At 37.7% G+C, this 15,095-nt stretch overlaps 2 long non-coding RNA genes across 2 annotated transcripts; one reads left to right on the top strand and one right to left on the bottom strand.

Annotated features, from left to right (window-relative positions):
• Positions 1-513: 513 nt before the first annotated feature.
• Positions 514-2,008, top strand: LOC114153667 (uncharacterized). The gene is made up of 4 exons (XR_003597374.1): positions 514-564; positions 679-728; positions 813-1,154; positions 1,805-2,008. It is a non-coding gene; the product is annotated as an uncharacterized LOC114153667 (long non-coding RNA).
• Positions 2,009-2,651: 643 nt separating this feature from the next.
• Positions 2,652-4,241, bottom strand: LOC114153666 (uncharacterized). Its single transcript, XR_003597373.1, has 3 exons — positions 4,155-4,241; positions 3,451-3,553; positions 2,652-2,703 (listed from the first exon to the last, which is right to left on the bottom strand). It is a non-coding gene; the product is annotated as an uncharacterized LOC114153666 (long non-coding RNA).
• Between the last annotated feature and the right edge of the window lie 10,854 nt (positions 4,242-15,095).

Here is a 15,095-nt window from a genome sequence, read left to right as displayed (position 1 = left end):
CCACACTGGGACACAGTGGGTCTGTGGTGGTGGGAACTTGGCTGCAGGCTCTGACCTCATGTTGCTTTGTGGTTTCAGCAGCATTTGTATGGCAGCCTGGGAGTTAAGAAAGGCAGAGAGAGATTAATCACACTCACTGAAATTAGAGTTTATACTTTAAGTTCTGTCAGGTGTTTTAAGTCATAGAAGGGAAAGGTCGTTTTTTTTATGAATAAAGCTCTTACCTTTAAGAACTTTATTCAAACTTATTTTGATTGCTAATATGTGTGGCGACTCTGGAATACCTCTGCTTCAAATGATAGAACATGTTCTTGGAATAGTGAAAAAAGGGAAAAAAAACAAAAAGAATGTAATGAAAATTTGGATTGATGGTTGTTCATAACTACTATTTAATAATAAAATTAATTAATTGGAATTTTTTATTCTATGATGATGGTGACATATTAAACACAATAACTAAAACATCATACTCTCTTGTATGATGTTTTAGTTATTGTGTAACTAATAAGACAGCTGTTGAAATGGAAATGACCTTGCCCACTACACCAAGGGTAATCATGCTTGGTAAGAGGAATATTTTCTATCACTATAATTTTTTTGTAGCAATGTATGTAATTGTTATGGTAGTCTGTACTTTTACTCACTAGCGTTAGCCTGACAAGGGTTTGTCTATTTTAGGAAATAGCTTGATGTCTGCAACCCGGTGGATGGTCAGTATGGAGGAGAAGGTATTTTTCGAGCCAGACCAACTACATGATTTTGCCAGCGTCCTTGCTGTCTTTTTTGGGTCATATTATGTCTTCAATCTGGAGTATCAGGAGTCAGCATCCACCACGCTGGAGATGATACAACGGCAAGTACTCTACACCAAGCCATTTATGAATTAAATTTAATGACAGTTTGACTGATGATGAAGAACCATAGCTGATTGCTGTATTGTACGTCTTCATTAAAAATTACAATTAATATATTTTATTTCTGTTAAAAAATTCTTTGTGAGGATCAATCCAGATGTTGGTACCAAATGCACAGCCAAAGTCGATACAAGCTGCAAGACGGGAAGTCTAGTCAAGAGGAAAGTAGTCAGTGTCAACTCCCAGATCACCACCTTCTTCCAACAACTTGCTGAATTTGAATGGAGGACTTCCAACTAGGTAAGTATTTTACCAAATGTAAATGTTTATTATTTTGTTGTCTTTTCCTCCTATCTTGCATGCTCTGACTTTACTTTAGCCTTTTTAATCTGATTTTAATGATTATTTATAAATGCCATGTGATTCCTACACAATAGCCCTTTAGAGTAGCCTGCATCTTTTCTGTGTCCGTGGTAAAAAGTGGATGTCGCTGCATCTCTTAATAAATCACACAAATGTATAAGTGTGTAGTCGTTTAAGTGTGGTGTATTTTTATACTATGCAGTTTTCAGTTTATTAGGCACACCTTTGCAGTAATCCGTCAGCACCAACAAAATGACTAAAAAGATTGTTGTACTTCATCGTCATTTGTAGTACGCAATCTTTTGAATTACTCAAGACTGACTGACTGCTTTTGCCATAAACAATCCAAAAACCTGAAGTGAAGCCAGTCCTGCTCATTCTTTATGCAGCTTCTATTATCACTTCAGTCCAATTGATTTTTTTTTTTAAACAAATTATCAACTTAATGCTGCTTTATGACAAAGATTTTATGCATTTGAACATTGTCACTTCAGCTTAATTTGTCAGCCTTCCTGGTAAATTTGAAAATGTAGATAACTTCCTGACCATCTCATGACCTCCCACATTGTCTGTCTTATTCTTTACAGTTCAGCTTCCACAAGATGGATCCCACTGCTTTTGTTTGACGAATGGAATAAAAGTTCTTCTGATGTAGGAAATGTGTTCTATGGTTTTGTTGTTTTATAGCACATTATATTGTATTGTGACATTGTTCTTTATGACATTGCGAATATGTAAATGGATTTTATTTCTACAAATCTGCTGAAAATAAATACCTGTTATTCACAGTACTTGGACTAAAATTTCTTTTATGAAATTTTTTGGTTTATGGTAAAATATTCTTATCTTAAAAAAATGTAAACTTTAATTTACAGTAAAACTCTGACATTATGTTGTGAAACAAGTTTACAGTAGACCAGCTTTCCTATAAAATACAATTACAGTAAAGCAGTTATAACTGTAAAGCACACTCACAGTAAAAATTAACTGTGAAATATCATAACAGTAAAGGTACTGTAGAATGGTAATTACAGTAACTTACTGGCAACAGTGTTGCCAGTAAGTTACTGTAAAATTACAATAAAAGGTCTAACAGTGATGTTTCGGAATGGCAGAATTTTTTAAAAAAAATTTTAAGCATAAATTGAAGTATACACATCCACTGACATGAAAATGTAGGGAGAAGTTTTGACTGGAAATGTTTTGGGATCTGAAGGATTACAACCTAAAACTAGAGAAAGTCAACATTATTAAATGTTGCGGTTAGTGAAACGTTTGTCTAAAGCAGAAGGAAGTGAAACCTGACAGCAGATGTGCTGACCGTCTGTAACATCATACTCTCTTTGCAACCAGAGCTGCTTCAACTAAATATTGGGAAGATTTAGCGTCTTAGTGCATGTTACTGATTACAGTAACATGCACTGTTACTGTGCATGTTACTGTGCAAGGTCATTTCCATTTCAACAGACATCTTGGTGGAAGATACCTTTAAAACATAAAAGTAAAACTCTCTTAAATATGAATTACTGGTAGTAATTTACATTTAAAGGGCCAGTTCACCCAGATTACAACAGGTTTTTGAGAACCTCATCCCGGAGACTAGACTAGACTTTACCCCTACATCCTGCTACCACTCTGAAACAGCGGATGTGAATGACAGTTTGTGGGGCTAAATGCATTTTTTAAAGCATTACATTCCACAAGTGTTCAGTCTGACTTCTGCAATGGCGGTGACTCCTGTGCATGTGGGACCTGAATGCAGAAAATGTTCTGAAGGAAGCGGGACATTGCTCTATTCCACATGCAAACCGATAATTAGCTGTGTGTTGATGTTTCTTCACATGACTACAAAATTCTGTAAATTCTGAAGTACAAATGCTGCAGAATTTACACCTGTACATAGTTGCACCTGTTAGTACTGACTTAACTTTAAATTTGCAGGAGCATGGTTTAAACATGTGAACAGTCCTTATATGTAACCAGGGTTGGAAATTAACTTTTTTGTCCACCTGCCACTGTGGCTGAACCAACTCAAAAAATACCAGAAACCACTTTAATGTTTTTCACCTTTGTCCTCATTTACAGACTCTTATACACTATGTTGGAGATGTAATGATACTTTAGCAGGCTAACCAGCTGTAGCAAGCTCAAAGTTATAGATTAGGTTAGCTGCTCCTCTACATTTCCAGACTATTTTGTGGCTTCAAATATGTTTGAAGAGCTGTCTTTTTACCTGTTGTCTTGTCTTTTGAAGAGATGAAGCTATGTTAGCAGTCAGCAGGACAGAACTGCACAGCCACTTGGAGGGAAAAAGCTTGGGAGTTAAAAAAAATCATCTGAAGAAAAGAAAAAAAAAAGAACAACGTTAGAAATTCATCCTTGCTGACCTACGTAGCTAATCTGCACTTTTAACATTTGCAAGGTCATGGTTTAAACAAATGAACAGTCATTAGATGTAAAAAAAAAAAAATAAGGTGGGGGGGGGATCAATTATCAGTTAAGGTTATATTGTTCGACAAAGGATGTAACAACAATGCTAACAGACACTCAGCACTGAGCTCATCTCAACCCAAAGCCGCCCGAGGAAGATTAAGCGGCAAAAGTCAAGCTAAAACCTTCAACGGTAAAATTAGCACCTTAGCTAATGTTAATTCCGAACCAGCTCAAAAAATAACACCACCATATTTTCCTTTCTTTCACCTCATTTACAGACACGTAACTTATAACGTTGCAATATGCCAGTTATATAAAACACCAGAGTTAGTAACGTAAAGGTAACGTTATGTTACCAGGCTAACCAGCACAAACGAGCTCATGCTATAATGCTAAGTTATAGCATGATAGCATGATGCTATAAGCTACGTTAACTCCATCTAAAATGTACATTTCCAGACTAGGTTTTGGCTTCAAACAGTTTTCTAAGACGTGTTTTTTTACCTGTCTTGAAGAGCTGAAGCAGTGTGAGCCCACAGCACGGAGACAGAGCTGCACTTGCACTTGGAGAGAAAAAGCTGGTTGGAAGCGAAGCCACCCTTGATGTCGTAGCTAGATAAACTGCATATTAATGTTAGCTAGGGTGTGGGAAAAAAACAAAAGTACATTCTCTCTTTCTGCCTTAAAAATATGTTAACCACTAAAGGAGTAAAAATACAGAAACAGGGAACCACGATGAAGCAGCTATGATGACCGTTGGAAATCAAATATAATTCTTACTGTATATTATAAGTACAGTACCACTACTGTAATGTGTAAACAGTAAATTACTGCAACTTCAAAACATACAGTAAGTTACTGTAATACTATGTACTATACCCATAATGCAATGCAAATTACAGTAACTACTTGTAAAGATGTCTTATGGTAGTTTTACTGGGCATTTTGTGGTATTTAACTGTACAAAATACAGCAAAGGATAACAGTGATTACTTGGAAACTCCCAGCATTTTTAAACCTTTTAAATATAGCTGACTGAATGGATCAGGACTCGCTGGAGGACAGAAACGTTTCTAAAACAACAAACAGGCAAAGCTGCATATGCAACAAGAAGAAAGGAAGAAAGAGGGAGGAGGAAGAAAGGAAACTGAATCCTGTTTCCCAACACAACCAAGACTCACTGTTACAAGTCAAAGTTTTATTATTATTATTATTATTATTATTATTATTATGCCTCAGTAATATTTCATTTAATCTGCATAAAAAGACACAATGCCTCTTTTGTCACTATGACATTATATCATATTAACCATTTTCCTGTTTTAGGTCAGTTAGAATTATCAAAATAATTTCTGTTTACTAAATGCTAAAATAATGACACAGAAGTTTACATACAGTATATAAAAGTTAATAAGGCTTTAATGAATTTGGGGGATGTGAGATTATGATGCCATGGCTTGTAATAAAAACTGTTTTCTATGGCTTAGAAAGATTTGGAATTAGTAGATTTTATGCTTTAGCCTCTGGGACAGAAGAGCTGGAGGTAAGGATGAGATCTACTGGTTCTGTACTGGAACTGATCTGGAGAGAAAACATCCTATGAACCTATGATCACAGTTCTTTTTGTTTTTCTCAATTACTATTGTTTACTGACAACACATATTTATGAAAACAAACATTTTACATTCTAAAGTGTGAAACTCAAAAAAAATTGTATAAATTTAAAAAAATATGTCTGCGACAGACTGGCGACCTGTCCAGGGTGAACCCCGCCTCTCGCCCGGAACGTAGCTGGAGATGGGCACCAGCACCTCCCGACCCCATTAGGGACAAGGGTGAACAGAAAATGGATGGATGGATGGATAAAAAAATATGTGCTTGTGAAATGTAAAAATCCAACATACGACATCTGTGAGGTCATAATAAAAGGAACTTTACATATTAATTAATATTCAAAATAAAAAAAAACTTTTGCAGCTGAAACTGCAGCAAAAGGTATTTCCATAAAGTATTGACACAGAGGGGCTGAATTGAAATGTGGTTTAATGAACAGCATCCATTAAACCATGAAGATCATGAAAATCTCCAGGTTTTCAATGAGCACAGCTACAGCAGAGTGTTATTCTGTTAGAACTCTGACTGTTTTATCCTCAACTCCTTTAATTCTGTGTAATACACCTATATGCACACAAATCATTTGAAGTCATTTAAAAAATAGATCTTAAAATTGTAAATTATGAAATGTTCCTTTCTATTCCATAAAGATATAAGACAAAAAAGCATTTTGTTTTTTGTTTTAACGTGTTGTGTACATGTGAGGGTTAGACATTTTCTGAGCACAAATCTGTTCTCAGCTGCTTTGACCTTGATCTGTTATAATCAGATTAATTGTGCAATCAAATTAGAAATTCTTCATGTAAACACCTCAATAAGATCAGTTTGATATGATGCAGATTAATATGAATAAATTAGGAATGGTGGTATAAGCCTTTTCATAAGCTTGTGAACAAAATGCAGACACATTTACAATGTCTGTAGTTTCATACGTATTTCTAACAATAATATAAATAAGTAGTAGTAGTAGAACCACTTGTAGTAGTTATGGTTCTACTACAAGAATTTCAAACTTTTAAGGATGAATATTTAACATGGCAATTTTTGGACTGGCAGCAGATAGACAAAATCAATGGGGAAAAAAGAAAAGAAAACTTCCTATTTCTGCTGGAGAACATTAACAGCTTTGACTTGATCTAGTTCAAAATGTGGACAAGCCTCAGAGAGGTGAATCTGTCCAGAGCTCAACGTCTCCCTGCTTATCAGCAGCAGGGCAGCCATGATAGATCATTTTTATATTCTGTGTTCACCACAATCTGTTTGAAAAGTTCCTGTAAAACACATGTGTCAAACTCAAGGCCCGCGGGCCACATGTGGCCCGCTACGTCATTTTATGTGGCCCTCTCCCCCCCACCACCGTTTTACAGCCCCACTGATTGACTTCAAATAAGTTTTGAGCACGAATTGACTACAAACTACATCTCCCATAATGCCTTCCGATTCTTACCAGCCAACATTACGGCTTCTCGCCACTAGAGTGCAGCAGAGTCACCTCAAGCTGATTATTAATTTTCCCAGCGAATAAAACTGAAACATCGACAAGCTAACAAGCTAAAGAGCGAAGTTCCGTGATGTTTCAATCGAGGACTTTTACCGTCTACTGCCCCCTGATTTGATGCCACAGCTTCGACTCCACGCAGCTCGTGTTTTGTCCATGTTTGGAGGCACCTATCTGAGCGAACAGATGTTTTCAATAATGAATTTAAACAAGACCAAGACCAGATCGCGCATTACTGACGAAAACCTACACGCCGTTTTGCGGATTGCCACAGAATAGAACTAAAACCGGACATGGACGAACTGACCAGGGAAAAACGGTGCCAGACATCCGGCCAGAAAACATTGGTAAGCATGAAGAAACTAAATTTAAATAGAATGAATGTAAAACCAAAACTCAGTATACTGGAATATGTATATAGTTTATTGATTTTGCTTGTGTTTTGTTTATTTACAGAACACAACACAATGAGGATGTGTGAGTTGGTGACAGGCTGAAGAGGATCAGCTTTGTGTTCAAGGACAGGCAGCATCACCTCATTGTTTGGTTCTTATGTGAAATACATGTTCGTTGTGTAATAAATAACAAAAAAGTTTTGTGAATGAAGTTGAGAGTTAATATCAAAACTTGTTTTTAGATAAGCAGACAAAGATTAATTTTCCCAGCGAATAAAACTGAAACATCGACAAGCTAACGAGCTAAAGAGCAAAGTTTAGCTGAGCAGTTTAAAAATACTGAGCATATTTTTAAACTGCTCAGTTTAAAAATATTGTAATTTTTAAACTGAGCAGTAATTTTACATCCATGCAAACTCAAATGTAATATTTAAAACTTGAATACATAAAATCAGTTATTTAACAATATGAGGTGTTGTTTAATTTATTGTTAACATTGTATTTTCATACATTTATGCTAGGGTTGCCCAAGTCTAGTTTTCCAGACCTATCACTCTGCAACTTTAGATGCGTTCTTTCTCTAACCTGGATCATTGACTCATTCATAGGCCTCTACAGAACTGAGTTGTTGCTAATGAGGGAAGTCAACTTTTTGTCTGGGGTATGTTTTAACAGGGACGCATCTAAAAGTTGCAGTCTGGAGGACTGCACTTGGGCATTCCTGATTTATACCGTCAATGTGGCCCATGAGGGTGGCCAATATGCTGAATTGGCCCTTGGTGAAATTGAGTTTGACACCCCTGTTGTAAAACTAGACGTTTATATACACTGTAGCACAGGAACTTCTTCTTCTCACTGAATGACTTTACACCAGATAAATCTTTTCCTGTTTTCAGTCATTTAGAAAATAATTTTACTGCCAAAATATTAAACTTTTTTAGTTTGTAACTTTTTTTAAATTTAGGTAATCTTGAACTAATTCTCACAGATTAACATGTCTTTTAAGAGCCACAATCGCCCCATGTATAGAACACATATATACAGTTCAGCAGACATGGCTCTGGCCCCCCTCAGATTTAGATGATATAGATTGGTATTTAAATGAGTGTGTCTGTATGAATGTGAGCTGAAGTTTGACATGTGTGTCTGGGAGGCTGCGTCCCGCCTCTGTGCCTACAGATGCTTTCTTTCCTGAGCATTAGTCTCCAGAGCTGAGCTGTGACTCCCCTGAATGGCATGTTCCTTACATCATTTAAAAACAATATTTGACTAGCTGCAGTCCCCAAACTCTCTCTGGTGGGTTTTTTTAGAAAGCCAAAAACAGCTGCAATTTGAGAGCTTGAGAGGAGCCAGAGCTCTTCCCGCTGCCTCCCTCCTCCCTCCTCTTTCCTTTCTCCACACAGCTTTTCACTTTTATTCTCCTGCTAACTTTTCATGTCTGGAACACAGAGATCCCTCGGGTTTTAGGTCTGCTGTGGTTTTTCTGCTGAACGTGACATAAAAAATCTTGAACTTTAAATTTTGCTCTCTCTCTCTTTCCAAGAGTGTGTTTAATGTGAGGATTTAAGACTGTGGATGGAAACAGTCTCTCCTGGATGGGAAAAGAAAGAAAACGTAGATGGCAGAGCTGAAAAAAAAACATAGGGAGCTCAGAGAGGGAACGAGGGAAAAAGACTCAAAGACGGAATAAAAGTCTGCCAGATATCTGAGACTAATCAATCCATGACCGCTTTCCCAAAATGACTAAATCCATGTCCTGTGCAGTCCATTTGCAGCTATCTGAAGTCGGTGTGACTGCAGCATTAGTTAATGTGCAATAACTTCTACCATTGTGTTTGTCTGTTTATGTAATTTAACACAATTTCACAGGCAGTAAAATCACCTGCTGTGATCACAGCTACAGACACTCCAACTTCTTATGGGTCAAATATTCATTCAGTAATAAGGACAAAACAAGATTAAAACAAACAAAAAACATTTTTCACCATTTAAGCAAACTGAACAGTGAACTTGAATTCTGGCAATGAAATAGTAATGAACTGCTTTTTTTCTTGTTTTTTTTAACAAATAAATTAAGTTTTTATCATAACAACAATAGGTCTTTTACGTATTTTGTAATTGTGTTTAAACACTAGAACTAACACCATATTAATAGATGTAAAAATCTGACCCAATCCAAAGGTCTCAAGAGCTGGTTGATTAGTTTGTCTGCTGAGCTCAATTAAAGGAAATCTATTTAAGAAGGATGTTCCACATTATTAAGCAGGCCACAGGTTTCAAGCAATATGGGAAAGAGAAAGGATTTCTCTGCTGACGAAAATCATCAGATAGTGTAGTGCCGTATGACAAGGTATGAAAACATTAGATATTTAACAAAAACTGAAGCGTTATCGTTTTGTGAAGAGATTTGTGGCTGATTCAGAACAAAGATGGGTTTGTACAGATAAAGGCAGAATGAGGAAGGGTTCTGTTCATTCAAATTCATCAGATTAAGAGAGCAGCTGTTAAAATCCCCTTACAAAGCAGCAAACAGTTATTTGAAGCTGCTGGTTCCTCTGGAACCTCAAGGTGGAGGATCCTCCAGAGGCTTGTGGTGCATCAACCTACTATTGGGCCACCACTAACCAGAGCTCACAAGCAGAAACTGTCACAGTATGCCCAGCCATACATGAAGATTAATTTTCAAATAGACTTGTTCACTGATGATTGCTGTGCAACCCTGGATGGTCCAGATGGACGCAGTAGTGGATGTGGTGGTGGATGACCACCACATCCCAACATGGCTGTGACATCAGCAAGGAGGTGGTGGAGTCATTTTTTGGGCCGAAATCCTGGGGAGAGAATCATTGGTCGGCCCCTTCAGAGTCCATGAAGGTGTGAAAATGACCTCAGCAAAGTAGATGGACTTTCTGACTGATCACTTTCTTTCATGGTTCAAAAAGAAGAGTCATACCTTCAGTAGCAAAATTATCTTCATGCATGACAATGCACCATGTAATGCTGCAAGGAATACCACTGTGTCATTGGCTGCTATGTGCATAAAAAGGGAGAAACTCATGGTGTGGTCACCATCCTCCTCTGACCTCTGACCTCAACCCTATTGAGAACCTTTGGAGTTTCCTCAAGCAGAAGATCTGAGGGTAGAATGCAGTTCATATCAAACCAGCAGCTCTGGGAAGGTTTTCTGACATCCTGCAAAGAAATTCAAGCAGAAACTTTCCACAAACTCACAAGTTCAATGGATCAAGAATTGTGCTGTGATTTCAAAGAAGGTCCTATGTTAACATGTAACTCGCTCTGTTAAAATAACTTTTGATTTTAGTACATGTGACCACTTAATGCTGCACATTCAAAGAATGACCGTTTGCAGTTCTTCATAATCCATAAAATGTTCAGAAAATCTGCTGTGCATAATAATTTGGAACAGTGCAGTTTGAGTTTTTTATTTTTGAAAAATAAATACTGTTCTCATGGGGAGCTTTGTTCAGTAAAATTTGATTTATACTGAAATAGTTCATGAATTGAAAATTATACTGACCATCATTTGCATTGACCATTTAAGAAAATCTGAGAAAATATCACTTGCATAATATTTTGGAACACGGTGTATTTTGGTGTTTTAAGAATCTCCTGATGTTTATTTCTATTTATGCTCATTAGGTGTTGCCTAACCTAATAAAAAACAGCTTTTTGTTCTTCACTGGTTCTGGACTCTTGGTTGATGAGAAAAGATCGCTTCCTGGAGGCGTTTCCTCTGTTGAGTTTTAAAATTTTACCCAATCACTAATGTTTGTCCATGCTGCATGCAATGTGCCAGTTCAACACTGAAGCTTACTGGAAACTGTCTGTGTTGTAAACAATCGTCCTCCCCTGGGAAGAGAGAAGAGCTGATCTGAGCTCGTTGGCTGTTAATGTTAATTCAGTATTTGGACGCAATACTGACTGAACGGCTTCCTTAACTTCACTTCTAAAACAAAGCAGAAAATCAACATTCACAAATTCTCCTTTTCTCTACTGAAGGAATACAAGTGAAGGGAAGAAAGCCCAGACTCCTTAAAACAAGATTTATTTCGAGTGGAATAGCACAGGAAGGCTAAGGCCAGGCTAGTTCTCGCCATATTCAGTTAATTCCTCTGTGTGCATTTTCATCAGAATGGTGTTATCATTGCAATTCATTCCTTTATGTTTACCCTCTTGGTTTGTTCTTGTGTTCTGTTCTTTGTGCATTGGAAGTTAGCTCTGTCAAATCCAGTTATCTTTGGTTTATAGTTTCTTTGGGTCTTAGTGTGTTACTAGTCTTTCTCCTTTGGTTTTCATGCTTACATGCTCCACAGTTGTTGCTAATCACCTCTGATTGCTTCATCTTGTTCATTTTTCTTGTGTCACCACTGCTTCAGTTCATAAGACCAAATGGTTTTCTGGTTTTTTGCTGGATTCCATCAGTTGATCTCTCTGAGGTCAAATGTGAACGTCCTTTCAAACATCAACATGATTGAAGCAGCGGAAAGATTCGAGAAAATATTCTGGAGTCTAGCAAACAAAATCAAATGGTTAGAAAAACAAAGAAGAAATAAAAAAAAAACAAAGAAAATGTTGAAAATTGGTTTATTCAAAAAAAAAAAAAATCTAATGATCTTCCTCTGTTGTCTTTAAAGTCTCAACTCATTTGAAAAGCAGTAAAGACGTTCTTATTCAATCACGCTTTTCCTCATGATCTTATTTTGTTTTGTTTCTTTAATTACTGGTAGCTCTTAACTTGATCTTTGTCTTTCATTAATATTGTAATATTTCTGCTCTCTTTGTGAAGAGCTTCCTTACTCACTATATGATAAACATGATATCTCTGTTGAATCTGTGGTGATTCATTAATCCTGTCGCTGTGGGCATCCCTCACCTAACTTTAGATGAAAAACAGATTTTTTTTTCCCTAGCAAGGGAAATTATGTGAAACGTACAAGTCAAAACAAACCATGATGTTTAGATGGATTGTTATGAAGGACAAGTCACATGTATGAACATGTTCCAGCTCCCAAACAACTGGATGGAGGTGGTGCTTTATTGGGACTGCTGGGTATATTATTACAGAAAGATGTGCACATAACCGCCTTAGAAATATTCAGTTTGAATGAACCAATAGGGGAGCTCTTAGAAATGCATGTGTTTAGGAAATATGCAGAAAAAATCTTGGACTTGAAACAGGCTGATATCTGACAGTGGTGTGATGGATGGGGGACATTCTGAGGCTGAGTGGTACCATGAGAGAGAAAAACACACACACAGAGACAGAGTATAAAGGATCTTATTGTTCTAAGTTCTCTCAAAATGCTGCTGGGGGTGGAGCAGAGAAGGTATTACGTTTCAAACCATGTGAAATGCTCTATTTTTGTTACGGGCCGGGTGGAAGATTGTAAGGGAGCGAAAAGAAGAAAAACCGAAGGAAAAACAGGGAAGAGGAACTGGAAACAAACTGAGGTTTAGAAAAGAAAATGTATCCAGTAAAAATTGGCTTCTACCCCTTCTACACACACACACAATCATGAAAAATGCCTCTTTTTCTCTGTTTATAAAGAAATGGCATGAAGTTTCCATCACCGTAAACAGTTTGACATAAACTCCAACTCAGATTACCCAAACTAACAACCACAGCAAAGAAACCCTCCTGAGCTCCATGTGGTCTATGTGAGCATGTAGTGCTCCGCTCACGTTTAAACTCCTGTGGGACTCCCACAGCCAAATGCCCGCCTGGCTAACCAGACGGACATTACGGTGGTGGACAAAATTCACAGGAATTCAGTTGTGACAAAAACAACAATCTCAATTGACAGTGACATCAAGATAGGAAACGGAAATACAATATTATTTAAGAGGGAATACAGAAGTTGTGAAAAATAGTGCTAGTGGTCATCTGAGATCAGTTTCAGCAGAAGTAACCTGGCTTTAAAGAGCTCAGTGCACACCTTATTCCAAATCCATACATGATCGCACATGGTGTGACGATTCATGGGGGATAATGTGTCAGTGGAGGAACCAAGCAAATCATCAGCTTCAAGAACAATACTTTGACACAATTTACCGAAAAGAACAGGAAGCACTTAAGCGCTTCCTGCACAGAAGCTTTTGGCTTTCTAACCGATGAAACCCCAGATGCAGAGGGGAGAAGTGAACTACATAACCTCAGTGCACCGACGGAAAGAAGAATTCCTGAAGAATCCTGGCCAACCTTGCAGACACAGTCTTCCAACAGGAGTATAACCATTCTACTGTGTTCAGGTCAATGCTTTGTGTTTGATATGGAAAATGCAGCTTGCAGAAAGAAAGCACACAGAACAGCAGAGCAGTCTTTATTCCCTGGCTCCCCACATGTATGGACCACATAATGATGTCATCAGGGATTTGCCTTTTCACACACTGCATGCATTCATGCTGAGCTTCTCCCACATCTTCTACCAAGCAGGCTCTCAGAGATAGTCAGCATTCATGATATGAATCCTTGTTCCGCTGTGGAGTTTCATTCTGAGCACTTCATGCACTATAACAAGTTCAGAGATGGACATACCATGCACTCTAGTTGGTAGAAATAACTTAGCCTTTGACCCCTAAGTGGGAATATAATTCACTTGCACTCACATTTATGCTTTTGTTTATTTGCATTAGAATATTTAAAACTGCAAAAAAACAAAAATGCATCACACCTTATGTGAGCAATGAACCAAACCCCAAACCTTGAAGATTTCTGTCCATGGAGGGCAAGTTTGAAATTTGAGTTCAGTTTCTAAACATCTTTCTGCAACCAGCAAGATTTCTGACTATCTTCATTTTCTACACAAACTTTGCTACAACACTGCAACTATCTTCTTTCACTTTAAATAAGAGATTCTCATCACAGTGGAAGACGTATACCACAAGGCGGACGACAAGCTGAACAATCCATGTCTAATAGGCAAACTATAATAAAATACCTTCAAGAACTCAGGCTGTTTTATGCTTACCACACATTGTTTATAAGTAGCTGTGCTTCACACTACAACCACATCCCGGGTTTGTTCTGCGATGTGGTTTGAAACCTGCTTCAGCCAATAGATCCAAAAGCAATTAAACCTTTGGTGTGTCAGTGATGGATGTAGAGGGGCTTCCCATGCTCAGTATCTCAGCCAAAAGATTCAAAGATGTGATCCTAAACTCAGCGGATGCTGACTGAAGCAGCAGCATTTAGAAGCTGGTTTCATCCAGGTAAAGAACTTCAGTCACAGATGAGAACCTCAAAGCTTTGTTCTTGAACCTCACTAGGCGTCTTTCCTTCAAGAGAGACAACGTTTGACTTATGACTCCAGAGACGCTGGAAATTTTTTACTCTATTAATAACACAATTATTAATAATTATTAATTATAATTATTAATAATTGCATAAGCCAAACACCACTGCAAATTATGCTTCCCTATTTTATTCTATTCACTTTCTTTCAATGATCATAGAAACATCACTGCTCTTCTAAAGCCTAATGGAACCTTTGTTGCTTCCTAATGGTCTGTCTGGACAGGTCTAACTGGTTCTGCCCCAGTCTACCATGATCAGGTTTGTTTCCATTTCCAAATCTTGTACAGTTTCTCCTTGTTTTTCCATAAACTGGGCCAAGCGACGCGATTGACAGCAGACTGCATTCATTGATTGGGTTAAGTTTTTATCATAGCTATGTTACACTTTAGACCAGGGGTCTCAAACTCAATTTACCCGGGGGCCGCTGGAGGTAGAGTCTGGGTGAGGTTGGGCTGCATTCACACACACGGTCTCCTCAGCCGAACCTTTCTGATTGTCTATTACCATATTTGGCCGTAGTCAGGCGCTGTAACAGCCGTAATTGTGTAGTGTCTCTTTAAGATACTCTAGTATTGCTAGTGATGTCAGAAGTATGTGCCACGGCTTCTCTGTAGAGAGCGTGG

The sequence above is a fragment of the Xiphophorus couchianus genome, chromosome 11 (assembly GCF_001444195.1).
Source record: "Xiphophorus couchianus chromosome 11, X_couchianus-1.0, whole genome shotgun sequence".
In the NCBI taxonomy this organism is placed as follows: domain Eukaryota; kingdom Metazoa; phylum Chordata; class Actinopteri; order Cyprinodontiformes; family Poeciliidae; genus Xiphophorus; species Xiphophorus couchianus.
The sequence above is the reverse complement of the archived record's forward strand: the minus strand, read 5'-3'. Positions and strand labels throughout refer to the sequence as shown.